This window comes from Vicugna pacos, chromosome 21 (genome assembly GCF_048564905.1).
Source record: "Vicugna pacos chromosome 21, VicPac4, whole genome shotgun sequence".
NCBI lineage: Eukaryota > Metazoa > Chordata > Mammalia > Artiodactyla > Camelidae > Vicugna > Vicugna pacos.
In genome coordinates, this window is record NC_133007.1 from 4,139,012 (window position 1) to 4,148,309 (window position 9,298).

The window sequence follows — 9,298 nt, forward strand, 5'->3', positions numbered from 1 at the left end:
GGTGGGAATAGGACATAGACCCTTCCTCTATCTTCAGTCACTGGAGGCCACCACTATGTGCCAAAAGAACTCCACAGCTGTGAATGACCAAATTGGTTTAGATGAGTTGACAATACAACACTTAATATGATGCACATTATCAATGCTTTTTCCTCATAATATTTCAGCTTTCTGTAAAGATATCTCTACATATAACCAAAACATCCCCCCATTTTCTCTCTTCGTACTGTGTTGACGCTAATATTTTCATAGCATGGCTGAGCCTTGGATAGATCACCCACTGAAATGTCACTGCACTCTCTTACTTGAATTTCTTTCAGAGTTGGACTTTATTTATTTATTTATTGTTTTTATCTTGTGTGCCCCTCTGAGCCTACTACAGTATCTCTCCAGGAAGAAGCCATCATCAAATGTTTTCTGGCCGGAATGTCATGAAATAAGCTAGATGAAGGACTATAATGGTACCAGAGTCTTCCTCAGTGCAAAGCTCTACCACTCTCTGAGGTCACAGTTGACACCTGTAAGAAGAGAAAGGAAAAAGCAGTATTGTCATACAAGGGTGGACCCAAAGTAGTTGGGGGCAAAACTACGGAACAGACACAGTGTGGCCTTGAAGATGGAGAGAGGGCGGACTCTGCTGTAACTGTAGGGGCTTTCCTGCCGCTGGGAGGGCAGCAAAGAGAAGCATCGTCCAGCTTTGCTGGGAGGTAGGAGACCCCCACGGACAGGTGATGAGAGCATCTTGACAACAACTAGATTTTTTAACCTGGTAGCCAGGTCTGTCAATAACGTACGAGGCTGAAGCATTTACTGTTCCACTTGCCACAGGCCAGACTTGTGCACAAAGCCTGACAGCTGGTCCTCACGGGACTGGGGGTGCGAGGAGCAGCTCTGACCAGCATGAGCCCCTTAAGAAGATGGAGTCGGTCTTGCGAGAACTAATCTTGCTGCAGAGGCTGGCGCAGAGGCCCAGAGGAGAGCGGGGAGGCGCGGCTCAGTTACAGGACGCTGAGTGGCCAGCAGCTGGTGGCAGGGCGTTGTTTTGATTAAAGCCATTGGGGTTACAAACCTGCCCGGACAGCCGTAAGGAAAGGAGGCAATTTATGGAAGAGCTACCGGCAGGAGCTTCAGCCGGGCTGTGAGGGCGAACCAGGAATGGCTGTTGCGATGAGCAGCTGCTCTTTCCACTTACCCAGGGGCCCCGGTCGTCCATCTGGCCTCGCCGATGTCTGCCCAAGAGCCCCACGGTCTACTCTGGTGTCTTCGCTCCCTCCAGACTGGCTCGGCTTTGCTTTCCCAAACACCGTGGGAATGGCTGGACACAGGCTCTCACACCCGAAGGGGATGTTAAAAAGTCAAAGACGCTGCCGAGTCCAAGCTCATTCTGCTCGCCGCACGACAGGCCAGTGAATTGGGAGACGAGGTGATGGGGCAAGGAACAGCGACTTGATTCGGAAAGCCAGCAGACTGAGAGTACAGCAGACTAATGTTTTGGAGAACCATCCTGCTCCAGTCAGTATTCAGGCTCTTTTTATACAAAAAAAACAAGGGAGGAGGTGTGGTTGGTTGTTGCAAACTTCTTGCTGCAGGAATGCTTTGTTCTTGCAGCCCTCCACGTGGGCCAGGCCCTGGTGTCCCTGTAAACCTCCAACAAAGCAAAGGTTATTCTCTATCTTACAACTTGCCAGCTCTGCCTAAGTGCAGAAGTGCTGACATCCTTAAAAGCCAGCGCCCTGAGAACAGGCTCTCCTGTCTATTTCAGGCTAAAGGCAACATTGTTTCCCAAAAGGTGCCGAGCTGGCAAGGCTGAGCCTGGAAAACAGGGCACAGTGGTCAAAACTAAAGGAGCAGATCCAGTGTGGAGGCAGATCTGTCCTCCTCTGTTACAAAGATGGGCCCTCACAGTGGGAGCTGAACTCTTGACCCAAGTCACTCTCTGATGTTCAACCCTCTGTCCCCTCCCTGGTTACTGCCCCTGCCCCTTACTGCTGCCACCATCACCACCACCAGCACCAGTCATGTCACTGGTCGTTCATTCTACAGCAGCACGTCCCGAACGTGCCAGCTTGGCAGAGGCTTCTGGGGGTACTTGTTTAAGATATACGTCCTCAAGCTCAAAGACTGAGGGTCCAGGAACCTCTACTTTTATTCAGCATCCCCAGGCCATTCTATAATTGGGCGAGCTTGAGCACTGCACTGAAGTAGTTCTAGAATTTTCTTTAGTCACATGGGAGTAGCCTGGGTGCTTATTACAATGCAGATTCATACCCTGAAGCCCCACAAAAGATTCTATTTAAAAGCCCTGGGGCAGGACTCTAGGAATTGCAACTTAATAAACATTCCGGAGTGATTCTGAGAGATGCATGGGCCATCCCAGGAAGATATCTCAAGTTCTTATTGTGATAAGAAATTGCTCTGAAGGGATGGTGGAGGGGGGAGCGAGGACAGGGCAGGAAGTGGGGCTGGAGACACACCTCTACTTTTCAGTTCTTTCTCTGGCTCTGGCGCTCCCATCCCCTCTCAGAGAAGTATTATTTTACTTTGAGAAGTATTATTTTAGAGAGAAACCCCAACTGGCTTCAGATGCTCAGCCTACAGCCAGTATGATCTGGGAGTAGCCCTTTTCCCAGCCCATCGGGGGGTGGGTGGGCCAGAGAAAGACTTCAGCCCTTGGGGGAGTTTGAGAGGCAGTGGACCAAAGCCACTGTGCCAGAGGGGCAGTGGGCAGAATGGTTGAGGAGACAAGTCACAGCGAAATGTAGATCTCACACAAACGAAGCAGATAAAGCTGAATTTAAATAAGAAGTGGGTAAACCAATGTATGTAAATACTCAATAGCAAAAAGTCAGAATTTCTTAATAACATATTGAGCCCTCATTATGCCCTAAGGCCTGCAGAATGCTATCTCATTTAATAATTGCAGAAAATTTAACTTTGTATTTTTGAGACGGTAAGAAACACATAGCAAGTAAGTGGCAGAGCCTGGTCTCAAATCTGGGTCTTACTGAAGTCAAAGCACATTGTTTTAACCACCAAAGTACATTTGAGCTAGGAACACGAATTCTGGAGTCAGGACAAAGAAATCCTCAAATGTAGTGTTGTATACACTGAGAGAATTATGGATTAATAAAAGGGACTATGAATTTGATCATAAGATTGTCTTGTGGTAAAAAATAATCCATTCCCATAATTTACCAATTCTGTAAGCTCAGATATTCATAAATTGTGTTTTATTAAAATTACACACCTGTAAGGTCTAGGAGGACCCGAGGGCTTCCTCAAATGTGCAAATAACTGAAAGACGCAGAAATGATGTAAAAGGAAACCAGCTAAAGATCTGAGACTAAGTAATTTCCGATTCCCATGGAAACACTGCCACTAAAATAAATCCGACAGCTGCTGGCTCTGTGACAGTCCTCCGCCTTAGTCAGCACCACATTCAGGGAGCCTCCTGGCTCGTTGCTCAGGGCGGCCCCTGCTGCATTCACACTGCACACGAGGCCACTCACCCAGGTGTCGGGGGGTCCCAGGGCCGCAGGGCTCAGGCCTGCGCCCCCCGGGTCAGGCCTGCAGTAGCAGCCAGGCCGGCTCCATCTGGCCTGGTGGCACCACCCCTCGGGAGCCCCGAGAAGCTTCAGGTCTGACCTCCAATTTTCTGCCACCTTGCTGTGTGTTGAGAGCAAATAGCGATAATCAAAATGTCTCCTGCTGACTTTGCAGAGCCACGGAGGAGGAGTTTACGAGTGTTAAACACATGTTACCAAATTCCCATCTTCGAAGCAATCTTTCAAGACATAAATGTATAGGGGTCTCTGAGGGGATGGGGACGCAAGGGCCAGAGGAAGAGCTGAAAAATAGAGGTGCATCTCCAGCCCAACTTCCTGCTCTGCCCTCCCTCCTCCACTGTCCCTTCACAGCAGTTTCTTGTCACAGAAAGAGCTTGGGACACCTGCAAAGGCCGTTATTTTGCATTTGGTCTAATCCAGTCATAACCACAGAGGAGAAACAAGTGCTCTCAGGAACACTGTTTCCTTAAACTCTTATTAAACTCTCCGAAAACAGATGACAAAAATGATGACATACAAGTGATCCCCGAACCGCAGATAACCCCAAACCTGCCTACTGAGTACTTAGCTCCTAAACAATTGGGCGGCCCGGTTTTTTCATTAGTCACTTTATTAACAAGTATTTATGGGCTACCATCTGTAAACCCATCACTGAACTGAGCAGGAATCAGAGATACAGGACCTGGACATGACTTCAAGAAGCTCACCATAGAGGAGAAGTTCAGACTGATAATTAGGGGACAACAGAAGGCAGTAGGATGGAGTGCTACCCTGAGGAGAACTGGAGACATGGGCTGAGGAGAGAAGACTAAGGTGGACCAGGGGTATCAAGGGTGGCTTCACGGAAGAGGCAGGCTTTGAACTTATTAGGATTTGGAGAGCAAAAGAAAAAAGCTCTAGGGCATTCCAGTTGTGGAGACAAGGATGAAAGGCATCTCATCTTTCCACTTACCAGAGTCTTCTGAGCACAGCTCAGCCCTGGCTCGCTCCCGCAGCCTTCTGCCATGAGGACTGTGAAGATGAATGCCTGCAGGTTTCTTTGAGTTTTCAGAGAAAACAGGTATACACACAGAGTTAACAAAGGCATCAATGGCGTTACATTACCTCAGTTGCAATTAAAGTATTATGGACTTAAAAAAAAGGTGACATCCTATATTCTGAATAGCATGGAATCAGAAAAACTAACCACAGATACCTTTTACTCTTCTCTTTGCTTGGACATGTTTAAAAAGTTAACTTCCAGAGGAAATAATTAATTGCATGCATACGAGCATACACTCCTTTCTACATGTGGTGATTTATTTCCTCTCTACTGTATAAACCAAATAGCTACATTTAGTGCAGATACCTAAGATTCCATTATAATTACAGACGCCCCTAACCTGCCATTTTCCTGAACATTTTGAAACACTGAAAGTGTAGCTGAAGAGATAGCTTGCATTATATTTGGTTACGGAGGGGCAGCATTCCATGATGGGAGTGGAGAGCTACCTTGGAACTCTACACCTGCTCGCAAATAGAATTTTAACTGACACTTTGGCTTCTAGGTAGTGTATTATGACTTATAAAATAAATTAATCTTTTTTCTTTCATACAGAACACAAGGCTGCAATCAGTGCCAAGCCTGCTCCCCAGAACTGCTTGGCAGTGTTCCCAGATGTTCCCACAGTAGCAGAAGTTTTCCAAACCGCACACTAGGCGGTGGTGCTTTAATTTGTTTCTTCCAGTTGGACAGACTGCAACAAGTCCCACCCTTCCTGGTGTCACTGGACAGGAGTATTTTCAACTCTTCCTTAATGTCTTTTTTTCTCAGACCCAAGGTTTTTCTGAGACTGACCTTGTTACTTACTCTGTTATTTCTCTTCAAGCCCACATGGTTAGATTATTTTCTTAAACAAGCAAATCCAAGCCCAAGTGGATTCACATTCAACCAAAAACATGTTCCCCGGAATGTCAAATTTCTCAAGATGTTAACAGATATTCCACGAGATAAAGTGATGTCAAAAAAAAAAAAAAAGAAAGAAAGAAAAGAAAAGAAATGGCTGCAAATCCCTCTACATCTCTATTTAGGGATTTATAAGGCACATTAGCTGAGCAAAAACTTAGAGAAAACAAGCAGGAAGTATGTCTAATTTGGTTAAGCAAAACTGATCTGACTACAGAATTCTCTCTTTCTTTCTATAAGATTTCTGGAATATAATGATTATAATCATAGAACAGCAATAATAATAATGATAAGAGCTAACATTTATAGCTATTTCTACTCCTTTAGTGGTTGTCATAGAAGCTTTAACATACATAACTAACAGTTTAATATTAATGGTCTTAATCCTCTTCTGAACCATGAAGGAATCCTAGAATACTGTATGCCATTCATCACTTTCCCTGTTACATTCTGTTCTTGATATTTAGACTCACACACTAGAGATTAACGTTACCATTATACACAGTCAGTATTTATGCTTTTTATCTTCTTGTTTCACAAATCTTCCTTCTGACATGAAGCACCTTCACTAGAAGTTTCTCTTGTGAAGATGTGTTGGTAGTAAGCCCTGGGCTTGTGTCTGAAGAATGCCCTTTTTTTCTTCCTTTATTTTTGAAAGATTATATTGCTAAAATGCAGTTCTAGGTTGAAAGTTATTTTCTTACAATACTTTGCAAATTTATTTTCATTTCTTCTGGGTTTTGCTCTTGTTTCTGAGAACTCAGCTATCAGTTGTTACAGATAAAACTCCCCTCACCCCACCTCCCACTTTTTTCCCTGTGGCTGCTTTTGTTATCTTCTCTGTGTTTTTATTGCTCTGAATTTCCACTCTGTTGTGTCGGTCTCTTTTTACTTATGATAATTGGTGTTCTTAACCCCTTCTGGAAAATGCTCACTCATTATGTCTTTTAACATTGAATTTCCTCAATTATAATTTCTTCTTAGAACTCAGAGTATATATTTTATGTTGTATATTATATTACCTGCTAAGTCTTTCCTCCATGTTTCTCAATCTTTTTCATATTCCTCTTTGCTTTGTCTCTGTCCCTTATCGTATGTGACTTCTTCAACGTCACCTTCCAAATTACTAATTGTTTCTTTAACTGTGTTTAATATAATGTTAAATCCATTTATCCAGATTCCTTCAATTATTATTTTTATTTCAGCAGGTTCTTTCCAGAACCCATTTTTTCCAGTTCTATTTCTTTATATACATTAATTTATACATATTTATTTTCATTATATATTTGGTATATGATAATTATAATATCATTAGTCTCTGTAAGTCTGATTCTGTGTTTGCTATTTTTGTTGAATCTTATTTCATGACTGTATGTTCAGTATGTGTGCAGTGATATTTTGGTAAGTGAATGGAACAAGGAACTTTATAGATTTCTTTGAGGCGAGGCTGAAACCTGAATCCATACCCAGGGACCTTGCAACTTCACAGGCAGGACCGAGATGTGCTTACAGCTCCAGGCAGAGGGGGAGAATTTGCTCCACTTGTACCTTTGTGGAACTGCACCTCTGGGGAAAAAAGGCAGTGAGTGCAGTTCTGGCACACTCGGGCGTGAGTATGGGTATGGCATTTACAACAGGCTGGCGTACCACACCGTATGCGGAGGTGGGCTGTGCTGACCCTGTGGCACACTGAGGATTCAGGTGATGACTGCATGCTCACTACAGTGGGTCCTAGTGCCTGACACTGGCAGATCTGCACTGCTTGCTCTGCAGGCACAGAACCTGAGGGACACGAGAGCGGATGGCTGACATTCCCACAGCTAAGGTGGGGATAAGGGCACTGTCAACAAAAAGTACTTTGTAAGCCCGCGTAAGTGACAGACGGCACCACAGAGGGCACTGCCCGGTGGACACACTCAGTGATTCTTCTTTCCAGCCGAAGCCCTCCAACACCGCCTACCATACACCACAGCTCAGAAATGGGTCTGGAAGCCTATATTCCAGCAACAGAGGAGCAGACCTGGCCCCTGTCAGGGCTGTGAAAACCAAAGAACAAAAAAGGAGGTCCCACTCAACAGCAACAATCAGCACAGGATCTTATATCCACACCACCAACCACACCCCCAGTCAAAGGGATGACAGCTGACACACACAGAAGGAAGATGTGGGACCCAGCGCTTGCAACAAAACTACTAGATGCACCGTCTACACAGGAACGCTCCCACTTTAAATTTTTTAAAATGCCCTTCAAGACCACAGTAGATAACTGATACTCCTAAATCCATACATTCAGAGAAATACAAGTAAAATGAAGAAGCAGAGAAACCACTCCCAAATAAAAAAAATGGGAGAAGTCCCCTGAAAGAACAAAAAATCAAATAGACCTCAACATTCTACCAGATCATGACTTCAAAAAGGGGGTGAAAAAGCCAGAAACGCCATCATTATCTATAAATGATAGTACTGGAGAGGGTGTGGAGAAACGGGAACCCTCCTACACCGCTGGTGGGAGTGTAGATTGGTGCAGCCATTATGGAAAACAGTATGGAGATTCCTCAAAAAACTAAAAATAGACCTACCATATGATCCAGCCATCCCATATATCTGGGTATATATCTGGAGGGGACTTTAATTTGAAAAGATACAGACACCCCTATATTCATGCAGCATTATTTATAGTAGCCAAGACATGGAAACAACCTAAGTGTCCATCAACAGATGACTGGATAAAGAAGTTGTGGTATATTTATACAATGGAATACTACTCAGCCATAAAACAGAATAAAATAATGCCATTTGCAGCAACATGGATGGACCTAGAGATCATCATTCTAAGTAAAGTAAGCCAGAAAGAGAAAGAAAAATATCACATGATATCACTTACATGTGGAATTAAAAAAAAAGACAAATGAACTTAATTACAAAACAGAAATAGACTCACAGACATAGAAAGCAAATTCATGGTTACCAGTGGGGAAGGAATAAATTGGGAATTTCAGATTTGCAGGTACTAACTACTATATATAAAATAAACAACAATTTTCTACCATGTAACACAGGAAGCTATATTCAATATCTTGCAGTAACTTATGTGAAAAAGAATATGAAAATGAATGTATGTATATGCATGATTGAACTGTTATGCTGTACGCTAGAAATTGACACAACATTGTAAACTGACTACACTTCAATTAAAAAAAAAGACTATCTGGTGTTGCACAGGGCTAGACAGACAGAGATCAGAAACAGATGTTCACATATATGGAAAGTTGATGACAGAGGTAGCTGTGAATTACTTTTCAAGAGTGCTTTACAAACTAAACAGCTGTTTAATGTGTCTCCCAAATTTTGACGTGTATTTTCATTTTTATTTAGTTGTAAATATTTTCTAAATTCTCTTATGATTTCTTCTCTGACTCATTGATTATCCAGAAATGTTTGCTTAATTTCCAAATGTCTAAATACTTTCTTTTTGTGATTTCTAATTTAATTCTATTTTGGACAGAAAACATGGTTTGTGTAATTTTTAGCCACGTAAATTTATTGAGATTTGTTTTATGGCCTAGTAAATGCTTATTTTAGTAAATGTTCCGAATGCACTAAAAAAGAGTGTAATCTACTGTTTAAGGTGGGGTATTCTGAAATGCTGATTAGGTCAAGTTAGTTGACAAAGTTGCTTAAGACTGTAATATCTTTATTAATTTTGTATACACTTGCTCTCTCAATTACTGAGGGAGAAAATTTGAAATCTCTGACCATGTCTGTGGATTTTCCTATTTCTCTTTCA

The 9,298-nt window shown here is 43.0% G+C and overlaps 1 long non-coding RNA gene across 1 annotated transcript; it reads right to left on the minus strand.

Moving 5' to 3' along the window:
• Nucleotides 1-301: 301 nt before the first annotated feature.
• On the minus strand, nt 302-1,410 carry LOC140687929 (uncharacterized). Its single transcript, XR_012062552.1, has 2 exons — nt 1,193-1,410; nt 302-518 (listed from the first exon to the last, which is right to left on the minus strand). It is a non-coding gene; the product is annotated as an uncharacterized lncRNA (long non-coding RNA).
• Between the last annotated feature and the right edge of the window lie 7,888 nt (nt 1,411-9,298).